We start from the raw sequence: 12849 nt of genomic DNA, 5'->3' as shown, positions 1-12849 counted from the left end.
GTTGCGGTGGTGGACCAGCCAACCATAAACAGACACATGTACTGTCGAAATTCAAGTAATATACAATTTATTCATCTACTCCCAATGAAAGTCGCTAGTGACTTTTATCCTACCGGCGCCTCTGTACATCTCTGCGCATCTAAAAGTCCACCCTTGGAGGAAGGGTGACATGCCCTGTAATTTCCTCCTATCCACAGAGAGCGACGTCTTATTCCTGAGTGGGGACAGGCTTGTTCTCCCAACCTGCCTTCACAGTGGTTGCCTTGGAGGTAACCCTGGTTTGTGAGTATAATACTTACGTTTCATATTACATCCCTTCCCCTTCTAATATATACTACACTATATTGGGCTCTCGGTCTTCTACCTTTATAAGCACACAGCAGATCAGATGTTTCTGATATTAGATTATTATTGTCAGATCTGACTAGATTAGCTGCATGCTTGTTTATGGTGTTATTCAGACACTACTGCAGCCAAATAGATCAGCAGAAAAGCCAGGCAACTGGTTTGTTTAGAAGAAAATAAATATGGCATCCTCTATATTCATCTCACTTCAGTTGTCCTTTAAAGCAGTAGGATTAGCCATACTATGCCAGGGAAAAAAACACATATATAAGTAGATAAATACTTGATATACTTACATAACACATGTTTTGATTTCAGTGAATGTTATATAGTAAATTTAGAGAATTCTGTTCCTGGTGGGAGCCATGTCTTTTGCCCACAGTTTAGGCTAGCTCGTGATGTAATTTCTGCCCTTTACTTTTTTTCTTTTCTCTTCCAATCGCTGAGTCACCTCGGCCTTGCTTGTAAACACAAGTGAGCAGGGGATCAGGATTCAGATAAGCAGCTGGCAGGAAAATAAAAGGAAGAGGAGGAATATATTATAGATAAAAATAACCCCCAGCATGCAACTGTTTGGCACTGACTACTAAAGGGCCAGTGCTCCTTAAGTATGTGATAACTCCAAATCATAACAGCAGAAACAGTTTTTGAATGCAGGATTAGCATCTTTATCACTAAATACACTCACACCCTGCTTGAAGGTGCTGCCTTAAGCCATAAAGCATAGTACTTATGCACATAAGAAGAGATATCTGTTTTCACAATAAATTTAATTAAAAATGTGAATTCATAGACCGCACCTCCCACCTGGATGTCTAATTATGGAGATCTGTTTGCTAAGGCCTTTATTTATTGTATTTATAAAGCGTCAACATATTACGCAGCGCTGTACATTAGTTAAGGTTACAGACAATAATTAGGGGTGACATACAGCAATAAGACAATACAGGAATACATGCAAAACAAGATAACGCAGCACAGTATGAGTACAAGGTAATGCTTAGTCAGTCACTTAAAGAGACACTGAAGCGAAAAAAAATATGATATAATGAATTGGTTGTGTACTATGAATAATTACTAGAAGATTAGCAGCCAGCAAAGAAAATATTCTCATACTTTTATTTTCAGGTATATAGTGTTTTTTCTAACATTGCATTATTCTATAATATGTGCAGATTATACAACACTCAGCATTCAAAATGATTCTTTCAGAGCAGTCTGTGAACTAATGACCTCTCCTCTGGCAGAGAAAAAGTAAACAGTTCAATTACAGTTGAGATAATAAAAGTCAGATAACAGCCCTCTACAGACTAAGTTAGTCGGAGAGCTTAATGGCTTGTTTGCATAGAGATAACAACTGGAGTTTCTCAACTCTTCCTGTACTGGAAACAATTAGACTGATGTATCTGATCTTAATGTTTTATTTCTTAGCTGTACTACACATACAAATCATAATATCATCATTTTTTTTCGCTTCAGTATCTCTTTAATGGGAGCATGGAGATTAAGCAAGTCGAGTTCACTCAGATCCATAGGATGGATGTATGGTAATGGAGGTGCATGATCAGGTAGGAGACATGAGGTGGAGGACCCTGCCCAAAGGCTTACAATCTAGAACTATTCACACATACTTGAGCTACACTATGCAGTCTCATGAAAGACTAATTAGCCAGTACTCTATGCCATACTATGGTGACATTGCAAGGGGAAAAAATCCCATTAAGTCCAACAAGCTCCAGCAACTCCTATGGACACCACAGTTGGTTCGTCTTATTATGCCATTACTGGTAGAGGTGTGAGCTTATGTACCTTATTCAATTCCATTTTTCCCCAGTGGCAGCTTGGCTTACTTCATTGAGCATCTCCAGCGGCGATCACAGATCTCTCTTTCATGGCTCCTCTAGTGCTGGCTTCTGCTAATCATGTCATTAGTAGAAGCCAGCACTATAGAAACAGTGCTGGAGAGGTGAGGTCTGCAAACGTGGGGAGTCTTCGACATTAGCTCTCCTCTTCTTTTACAGCCTAAAATACAGTGTGGTTTCTAAACTGCAAATATGACGAAATGATGCAATATTATAAATAAAGCTCTATAACTGAAAATAAAAATATGAGATTCTTTTCTTTGCTATTAATGTTCTATTAATTATCCATACTACACATACAATTCATTATCTCATACGTTTATTTTCGCTTCAGTGCCACTTCAAATTTTGGGGTTACACACTGTGCATTGTACCAAGATCAGATGGCAACTGTTGCTAGATGCATCTTGATAACAACCTTATAGAGGTCTGAGAGAAATGCAGGTATCTTTTAATGTTACTGAATTAATACAGGAGTACGGTAAGTAAATGTAAATCATACCCTGATAATTACTCTCAACTCTCATCATACCATTTCCCAATCATAATTCTGAAATTCTTATTTAAATAATATGATCATTAGAACCCTATGATGCTCCAAACTGATAAAGCTATGATATTTAGAATGAAGCTGAAGTGGAGATAATACTAAAGCAATAATGAAAATGATAACAGTTAAGTTGCGTTTCTGTCCATGTGAAATCACTTGTACAGCAAATATGAAAACTATTTGGAGAAGAGTATTTTTCCTGTAAAACAGAAGTGACCTGCACACTACAGTTCAGCTGTCACAAGCAGTGTCTGCGTGATTGAGTAGCCCTGGAGGGCCTTTGTTCACTAAGCATTACCTCACCACATTTCCAATTTACATTTATATTACTAAAGTTGATAATGTGCTCCCTTATGTGTGTATCGCTTTTTACTGTATATCGGATCAGCAAATGAATCACAACAGCCTGGACTTGTTCCAAAGGCTGATTGAGTCACAGAGCATACTTTTATAACATGTATTTAGATAACAGCCTCTTAACAGGGCAGCACAAAAAAACACAATATACACGATGTAAGGCTAACAACATGTTTTTGTGTTATTTACTATTTATTTGAGCTTATAACTAAACTCGGGAAAATGTTTTAAATTGGACCTGAACTTTCGCACCGGACAGAAGGAAATCATAGGGAAATGCACCCTGTATGTACTTTGAGAGTCAAGCCTGTTGCATTCCCTCTTATTTGTGTCTAATCACAAGTTGTAATTTGATCTTTCCCCGGTGACTGCCATGGCACATAAGGCAGATAAGTTTATTTTAAAGCACAGGATGTTAACAATATGTCTGCTTCCATGAAAGCAGGAAGTAGAAACACTGCAGATTTATTGTAGGATTGTATTAGCTGTAACAAAGAAATGCTTTTCTTAAAAGGTTATTATGCTGTTGTGTATTTTTTAGAGTAGAGGGGACGTTTTAAGTTCAGGTCCGCTTTAAGTAACTCCCCACATTGACCACTTCCTGCAGAACAGATAAACAATAGTTTTAATAGTGTTAATCTGGGCACTGGAAATAGCCGCTAGTAGAGTTAATCGGTAAAATTACAGATGTTCTACTAATAAGCTAGATGTAATTATGATGGTAAAATATTGGTAATGTTTACCGATGTTTTACTATTGCCTAACCTTACTGCATGCTCACTTTAATCCTCCCTTGATCGATGCCTAACCCTAAACAACCCCTTTCAATGATGCCTAACCCTAACCAACCCCCCTAACTGATGCCTAACCTTAACAAACCCCCAACTTATGTCTAACCCTAAACAACCCTCCAACCTATGCCTAACCCTAAATGACCCCCCAACTGACACATAACTCTAACTAAACTATGACTATAAATAGCGGACGATGTAGGCGCCGCCACAAGTGCCCGATTAGCAGGCATTTTAAATTCCCAGTTATAGCCACTAATCATGGATATTCCTGCCACATTGGTCTAAGGAGTGTGGAAGTAAAATAACACACAACAAACAGAAAAGAATATTCAAGTAGATTAAAACTCTAGTACAGCACACCGTGAAAAGTCTTTATTTTACATATGCTGAATAAATTCTCAGATTGTGCTCTGTGCTTGTTTAGCTAGATCAGAGTGTCAATTAGCTGTCATCAGTAGCTATAATGGCCCGTACTCACGGGCTGCAGAAGTGGCCTGTCGCCAGCACACGTGAGCGTGTGGGCGACAGGCCGGTGACAGCTCCTCGCCAGGTCCCTCCGCGTACACACGCGGAAGAGGGACCAGCGGCGAGACGGAAGCTGTCGCCGACGTTCCTCCTCCCCCCGCCGGAAGCTCCATTTACCACAATGGAGGTTGCTGTCGCTAGTCCGCGTACTCACGCGGACTAGCGACAGTTGCGGGGGAGGTGCGGCGGCGACTGTCGCCATGCGATTGAAACTTTCAATCGCATGGCGACATGAGCGACGGGCGACAGTTCGGGGTGCGCGCGCGACGGCCCATACTCACGGGCGACCTGTCGCCGCAACACGCGCGCGCCGCGTGTTGAGGCGACAAAAGTCCCTCGTGAGTATGGGCCATAAGCCATAGTTGTGAGCTGTGTCTTGTCTTGTCTCTGTCCTGTGTAAAAACAGGCTTAACTCTTTCAGTGCTTCTAGCAAAGTGAATCCAAGCAAAACTTCAGGTTTTTTTTAGGATTTCCATAACATGTAATGAAGAATTGTTTATCCCCTAAGTCCGATTTCAGACTACTGGTTGGCGGTACTGCACTGCCAAAATCAGGCCTTCGGGGATTACCGCCTTAATACACTGTAATCCCCTTCTGGCTGGCAGCTAAACAGGAAGTGACACTCGCTTGTGCTCACTTCCTGTTTTGGAAGTACAAAAGTGCAAGGAAGTGTATTGTAAAAACACGGTTCTGTTTTTTTTTTTACAGGTTACATTATTTTCTAGTGAAACACTGCCCACATTATGATAATTTTCTTGTGAAACATTGCTGCAGTATGATTATTTGATGGTGAAACGCTGGCCACATTACAAATATTTGATGGTGAAAAGCTGGCCACATTACAATTATTTGATGGTGAAACTCTGGCCACATTACAATTATTTGATGGTTAAATGCTGTCCACATCACGATTATTTGATGGTGAAACACTGGCCACATTACAATTATTTGATGGTTAAATGCTGTCCACATTAGGATTATTTGAAGGTGAAACGCTGGCCACATTATGATTATTTGATGGTGAAACGCTGGCCACATTAGGATTATTTTATGGTGAAATGCTGGCCACCTCACAATTATTTGATGGTGAAACGCTGGCCACATTACGATTATTTTTGGGTGAAACGCTGGCCACATTACGGTTGTTTGAAGGTGAAACACTGGCCACATTATGATTATTTGATGGTGAAACGCTGGCCACATTAGGATTATTTTCTGGTGAAACGCTGGTGTAACGATTGGTGTAGCAACACAGATGTCTGATTATGTGTGATCTGCAGAATCACCAATAATACAGACGCTATACCTGATTATGTGGTGATCTGCAGTATCACCAATAATACAAGTATAGCTGGCAGAATACAAAGTATGTAGTGCTTGGTACAACAGTAACAGAATAGTTTATCTAGACCTCACCAGAGGAGCTGATAGGCACTATTGGTACACAGTAACTGAATAGTTTGACAAAACCTCACCAGAGGAGCTGGTGGGTACTATTAGAACAGCACCTCACCAGGGACAAGGGCTCACTGGTGAGTAGAAAGGTCAGACAGGCTAGGATCAATAACAGGCGGGCAGGTACAGCACAGAATCGGCAGGCAAGAGAGTAGTAAGATATCAGGCAGGGTTCAGCAACTGAGTCAGATGGGCAGAAGTACAGAAACGATAAGCAAGAGCACAGAGTCAGAGAGTAGCCAGAGTCATACACAGAATATCAAAATACTGTAATACAATAATCCTAGTCTTGTGTGAAATCCCTGGTTTCCTCCCAGATCAAAGCACATCGGATACTATCTAAGGTCTGAGTGCTAACATGTGAGTATTCGCAACAGCAGAGAAGTTGCGAGTGAACAGTGAAGGCTTATGAAGCAGAGGAGACCCCATGGCCGCGCCCACAACAATCAGCCAATCAAAGCACATCGGATACTATCTAAGGTCTGAGTGCTAACATGTGAGTATTCGCAACAGCAGAGAAGTTGCGAGTGAACAGTGAAGGCTTATGAAGCAGAGGAGACCCCATGGCCGCGCCCACAACAATCAGCCAATCCGGAGCGCCGTGAGTCTCCTCTGAGGCGCCTCCGCCCCGCATAAAGGTCCTGTCTCCGCATGCACCCGCGCGATACGGCAACCCTATGTGCAAAATACAAACCCGTCCTCGGCGTACTAGATGCCAGAGGCACGGGTGAAGTCCCTGAACAGGAAGGCAAGGCGGCTGCGGAGAGACCCTGCATGCCCGCAGCCGCCTTTACTGCGGATGTTACAGCTGGCCACATTACGATTATTTTCGGGTGAAACTCTGGCCACATTACAATTATTTTTTGTTGAAACACTTCCCACATTACAATTATTTTCTAGTGAAACTCTGTCTACATTACAATTATTTTCTTGTGAAACATTGCCGCATTACGATTATTTTATGGTGAAACACTGCTGCACTACTTGCATTTCATGTGTCAGAGGTAATGGTTCTTGGATTTCATGTGTCTGAAGTAATGGTTCTTGCATTTCATGTGTCGGAGGTAATGGTTCTTGCATTTCATGTGTCGGAGGTAATGGTTCTTGCATTTCATGTGTCGGAGATAACAGTTGTTGCATTTTATATGTTGGAGGTAATGGGTCTAGCATTTCATGTGTCGGCGGTAATGGTTCTTGCATTGCCGCCTCACTGTTACGTGTTACATTACAATTAGTCCCTGCATTACTGTTAGCCCCTTCACGCGCCCCACTAGCATTACCAAAGAAAATGTGCTCAAACATGATGCCCCCTTCACATTTCTGACTGCACCCTCATATGTGCCTTTCTAGAGCCAGCCCGGGTCATTGCATCAGGGATGCGGGGAAAATCGTCACTATAATCATATCGCGCTGTACTGCATTGGTACGGATGCCCCCGTAGACTTTCATTGGTCTGCGGTAAAATTACTGAAGGTTATCATGCTGTATAATTCCCCTTAAAAACAATATCATGTTGGAGCCATCTGCCTCTCTTAGTGTTTCTGGCAATGATGACCAGCTTTACACTCTCTTTCCTCCAAGGTTCAATACATGCTGATGCTATAACTTGACTACATGTGTCTATGTGAGTGGGGGACAGAGCGAGGGCCGAGGGGGCCCTGTGTGAGAGCCTGGTGGTGACACCCTCTTGATTACAGTGCACAGCAGTGGCATTTCTATGACAATATTATACTATATTAGTGTGTCTTTACATTGAGATGTTTCACCATACAAGACCGGGAAAAGTGGATGTTACAGAGAAGATACCTTTTGTAGGAGCCAGTACAAGCTGCTCCTGGATGTTTTAGGGGTAGAGAGCACACTACACTAGAATATATATAGTTACTGGTTGGCATGTAACCTAACTCTGTGCAGCACACCTTGTTGTTCTATGTGTGAGTGGCCCATTTTGTACAGCATCGGATGTGCTATGTACTTTATGATACACTAGAGATTGATGATACATAGTTTGGCAGTGGTAAATGTGATTTTATTGTTCTTTAATTTATGACTTTAATTGAATTATCTACAGGTGTGATGCTGTTTGCAGTCATCGGATTTTTATTCCTTGGTTTCAAAGATGTGTATTTAAATAAAGATTTGTCTACATTGTTTGAAGTGCTGTGCTTTTTACCAGAATCATATTTCAGTATCGGTTAATTCTTGCAGCACACTGGATCTTAGTGCAGTAGCTCTTTTGAAATAGTGCATTAGTGTCTAAAATACTGCATAAAGAAAACCATTTATGAGCTGACATAAAAATGCATTATTTTGCTTTTTGTATTAAAAAAAATAAATAAATAAAAACCCACCAAAGTAGAAACTTCACATCAAATAAAACAATTTTATAGTATGGGATAAGAAACCTGGTCAGTTCCTAATAGGAAGAGCATAGTTAGTAGTCACATGATGTGGGCTATCTATGGGAAGCAAAATAATTATCTTTTCTATGATTTCCTGTATTGAATGGCACATGTCACAGGTGAAATATGGACAATTGCTTCAACTGATAAAAGTCTGCTTGTTTAATCTTTAATGGCTCATACACAAGTCTAACAAAAGCGCATAACCAACCCCACAGCATGTCCAACCGCATGACCAACCCATTAACACGACATGTATTTTCACATGGCAAAACCAACTAAATGACCAACTGATTTACATACTGCGCATGCAAGTGGAACAACAGACTGCACAATATGACCGCATTCAAAACAAGTACAAGTCGCTCAAACTACTTGTACACATCAGCCCAACAGTCAGGAGCTGGATCAGGCCAACTCAATCCGCTGGGTTGGATTGGGCAAACTGCCTATTATCAGTCACTCGTCTAGTCATTTGTCATGCTGCATACACACACACCCAACTATCACCCAACACACCAAGTTTGCAAGTGTGTATGTGCCTTGAGTCTTGAAAAAGTGTGCAGTTTCATAATCACATGCAGACACAAACACAGTTGCATATGAAAAACAGAGGTGTGTGCTAACCAGCACCTGTCTGCAAAAATGTCTATTGACAAATTTAAAGGCACAGCATGTGCAAATTGCATCTGCTTGTCAGAATAGGCAGGGCCTAAACTAACTGTACTGTTATGCCCTGCAGGAGTTAGCCCATGTAAAATAGTTTGCACAGATCCAGAAAATCCACAAGGCAATTTTAGGCATTTGCCTAGGGCCTGTTGATAGTCCAGGGGCCTGGTGGATGCTTGCATTTACTAAAAAAAAAGCTAGGTGACCATCCTTATTGGGAAATGCATCCAACTGCAAAAGTATGCAGACTGCATGAATTGGGAGCAACAACACCAAAGGGAGGGGGGAGTGCAGGCACTGAAAGCTCATGGGAACAAACACGCAATTCTTGCTGATTGTAGGTACAGTCTTGGAGATAAACGTTGAGGCAGGTGGTTGAAATAGGACAGGTAGGACATGTTCCATATGTTAGCTTACAGCTATGTCACACATTTTTAATTAATTTCCAACTAACTGAGAACAAGTTTGTGGAACATGCAAAACAGCTTCTAGATGTCTGTAACTTCTGTTTCTGTTTCTCCCACCTGCCTGGACGTCCTCCTTTATTCCTGTGCCTATACATCAGTTAGTTGTGTGAATGTTTGATCACATGAGCTTTCAGTGAAATAAAATTCCATTTACATTGTTGGTGCAAAGCTATACTACCCGTCTTCTAGTAATACAAAAGTTTGTCTTCTTAAAACAGAAGGTATCTGTGATAATTAATGTTGGAGTGAGCATGTGATGTCTCCCACAATGCATCACTTCTGAATATGCAAATTATTCTGTGTTGTCCCTGTAAGCTAGTCACAGCCCATAGCTGCTGGAATGCAATGATGTGTTAGCTTGTTAATTGTACAGCTAGTTCAAGTCCATCTTCTAGTAGCAATGCTCTCTTCTAGTAGCAATGTTCTCTCTCTCTCTCTCTCATAATTCTGAGTGTGGGATATTTCCTTACTTAAGAAAAGGTGGGGGGAAAGGCTGCGCATCCCTAAACACATGTTGCAATTGAATGGTTAATCGCACAGGCATACACCGCCTCTGTCAGACTGAAAAATGCATGCCCTGCATCCAAGACAAATGCTAACATTTATTAAACTAGGAGGAACTTTAGCTTCCAATATGGTTTGCATGCAAAGTATATTATACTAGACACTTGCGCCAAGTGCAGTGTCTAGTATAATATCCTTTGCATGCAAACCATATTGGAAGCTAAAGTTCCTCCTAGTTTAATAAATGTTAGCATTTGTCTTGGATGCAGGGCATGCATTTTTCAGTCTGACAGAGGCGGTGTATGCCTGTGCGATTAACCATTCAATTGCAACATGTGTTTAGGGACGCGCAGCCTTTCCCCCCAAATTTTCTTAACTTTGTAACTATGTAGCTGTCAGGTTAGCTGCTCCCAGCCCCTCCTCCTGAGTTTCCTGTTTGCATAAGTAGTAGCAGATTTGCATATGATTTGCATCTGAATTGAATGCAAAGTGTGCATAAAATCTATTTAGGTGCTGCACACTGAGCTGGTGGTCATTTCAGATGCAGCCTTAGTGGTATGTGCTGGCATTCTCCTTGCGGTATTTCCTTACTCCCTATACCAACGCACATGAACACACTGTGTTTTCTTGCACTGTGTAAGTGAGTACACTAGTGCAGCACTGGATGTATAAGTAGAATACATACTTTAAATGCCGGTAAGCAGCACTCTGCCCATCTACTGAAAATAAATGTATATGTTGTACAGATAGGAGGGTGATGCAGTGTCATGAATGTACAGTTAGTGATCCCTGAAGATTTCTACATGCATACAAGGCCTTTAGACCTATTTCTACATGCATACGAGGCCTTTAGACCTCATGTTCTTGCCTTTGTTTCAGCAGCTATAATCAGAGCCGGATCATGTACAAGGCCAACCTAGGCAGTTGCCTAGGGCCGGGAGAGAGTCTAGGGGCTTGGTGGATGCTAGTGCCACCAAATCTTACTTAAAAAAGCCAGTTGATCATCAGCGTTTTGCAAAAAGTGCTATCTTGCCTAGGTCCCCATTTCATCTCAATCCTTGTCCAGTTGTATGGTAAATAGATGTTAAGACAGGAAATTCTCAGGATCCTCATCCACATCCTCTTCCTGGGCCCCTAAACCTCCCAGCAACCTGTTCTGATGTTGTTACAGCCTCAGCCTACTTCAAATAACTTACACTAGATTTTGAAGAATGAGATTCCGCTTCATGCACTTTACAGTTCATATTCCGCTTCTGCCTCTTCACTTAGCAGAAATAAATTGAATATTTGCCTCTGTTTGGGACTGTCACCTGGTAAATCTGATTGCAGATTGGAAGCATTTCATGAAGGAGAATAATAAGACAAATATATGTGCCTTTCTTCCCATTATAAATTAAGCACTCGTCAAATATCCCATGTGGATTTCTATGGAGATAAACATTTTATCAGTGTTGTTTTAAGAAAAATGAGGCCACAGTCTAGAACATCTGCTTTACTGCGTATGAATTAAAATTAAGAAGTGGATGTTCTTGCCACTAGTCTGTCTTGACAGTTCAGTAAGTTTAAGCCAGCAGCTCCTTTTTTTTTTTTTTTTTTTTATTATTTTTTGTTTGTTTTAGCAAGGTTGTCTTCCTTCTATGCTAAATTCATAATATAAGAATAGCCTAATTGGAGGGGTAAAAATAGCAACAGACATATGCCCATGTTTACCATCTGAGAAAAACTATCCAGAATATTTGTTATTTTTGTCCTTTATGCCAGCTAGTTTTGCACAATAAAACATATCAGTTTTACCTTACTGCTTTGCCATTAGCGCAAATTTCTCAAGCATTAAGCTGTAAATAATTATGTCTGATGAACAACAACAGCACATTTAAAATCTTGTAATGGTGGACATGTGAGCCATTTGCAATTCAAAACCCTTTATGCCTATATCCATTTTTTTTCTACTCTATATAGGCCTTAGCAGAAAAGCTTAATTTTATCTGGGCAATTGTTCCTTATTTAGAAGGTGTGAAATAAATCACTTTTAAAGGAAACAGAAACTGAAACGGAGGTGAAAAGGCCCACTGATGACCCCATTTGAAAACACTATTCACTTTGGATTCCACTGGCTTCATGCTTGAGACTGTTGTGTGATTACTGAAGGCAACAACCAGATAAATGGTAAAAAAAAATTATAATGAAATAAATATGGAGGCTCTTTCCTTTCAGGTTTGCTTTAAAGGTCCTGGTCCCTTCTCCAAACACTTCCTGCACAAGAGGCTTCTTTAGCTGTACACTGCAGTGTTTCCAGAGAGCTCTGTCTGTGCCCCACCTCCTTGTAATATTAACATGGGGACAATAGATACAAACATCACATCCTATCACTGTATATAGTGAGTCAGATAAGTCGAATATTTTACTGCCACCTTCCTCCCTATGCTGTTACCACTGGCTATTTGCCAGCTTTTGTAATATTGGTGACATAAATCGCTTTACTAACATTTGGCCAATGGAAATGAGGAAGAGGTGGGCACAATTTATGAATCCAGTATGAGTCTCACTCTGACACAGGTTCAGTTAAAAGCAAGCCTATGTTTAAAAAAAAAAAGCAAAAAGTTGTATGTAAGTAAAGATATTAATAGGTAACAAGGAGGACTTTCCTACTTTTGTAAATTAAATAAGTGGACTGTACACGTTCTACTTTATGATTTCAGTCTCTCATGAGCTCAAAAAAAGTCTGTTGCTCTGTGTCCTCATTTGCCTTCCTCGGTGCATGTGAAAATGACTTCTGGTTCCCTTGAAATATTTGTCCTGCTTCCTACTGTAGATGTACAGGGCTAATTTGCAACTCAAAATGCAACATGACTAATTGCTATGAACATCAAGAACAAGTATTTTCACACACAAGAGCCCATGTTACAATTTAGCATGATA

The 12849-nt window shown here is 40.7% G+C and overlaps 1 protein-coding gene and 1 long non-coding RNA gene across 11 annotated transcripts in view; one reads left to right on the top strand and one right to left on the bottom strand.

The window, feature by feature from the left end:
• CNTNAP2 (contactin associated protein 2) overlaps positions 1-12849 on the top strand; it is a 2604396-nt gene that overhangs the window by 2210971 nt on the left and 380576 nt on the right. The window lies entirely within an intron of this gene.
• Positions 1-12849, bottom strand: part of LOC137518458 (uncharacterized) — a 49719-nt gene that overhangs the window by 20070 nt on the left and 16800 nt on the right. Inside the window, exon 2 of the long non-coding RNA XR_011020823.1 lies at positions 642-850. This is a non-coding gene — a long non-coding RNA (uncharacterized lncRNA). The remainder of the gene's footprint in view (positions 1-641; positions 851-12849) is intronic.

This window comes from Hyperolius riggenbachi, chromosome 5 (genome assembly GCF_040937935.1).
Source record: "Hyperolius riggenbachi isolate aHypRig1 chromosome 5, aHypRig1.pri, whole genome shotgun sequence".
In the NCBI taxonomy this organism is placed as follows: Eukaryota; Metazoa; Chordata; class Amphibia; order Anura; family Hyperoliidae; genus Hyperolius; species Hyperolius riggenbachi.
Note: the sequence above shows the minus strand (reverse complement) of the source record. Positions and strands in the feature narration are given on the sequence as shown.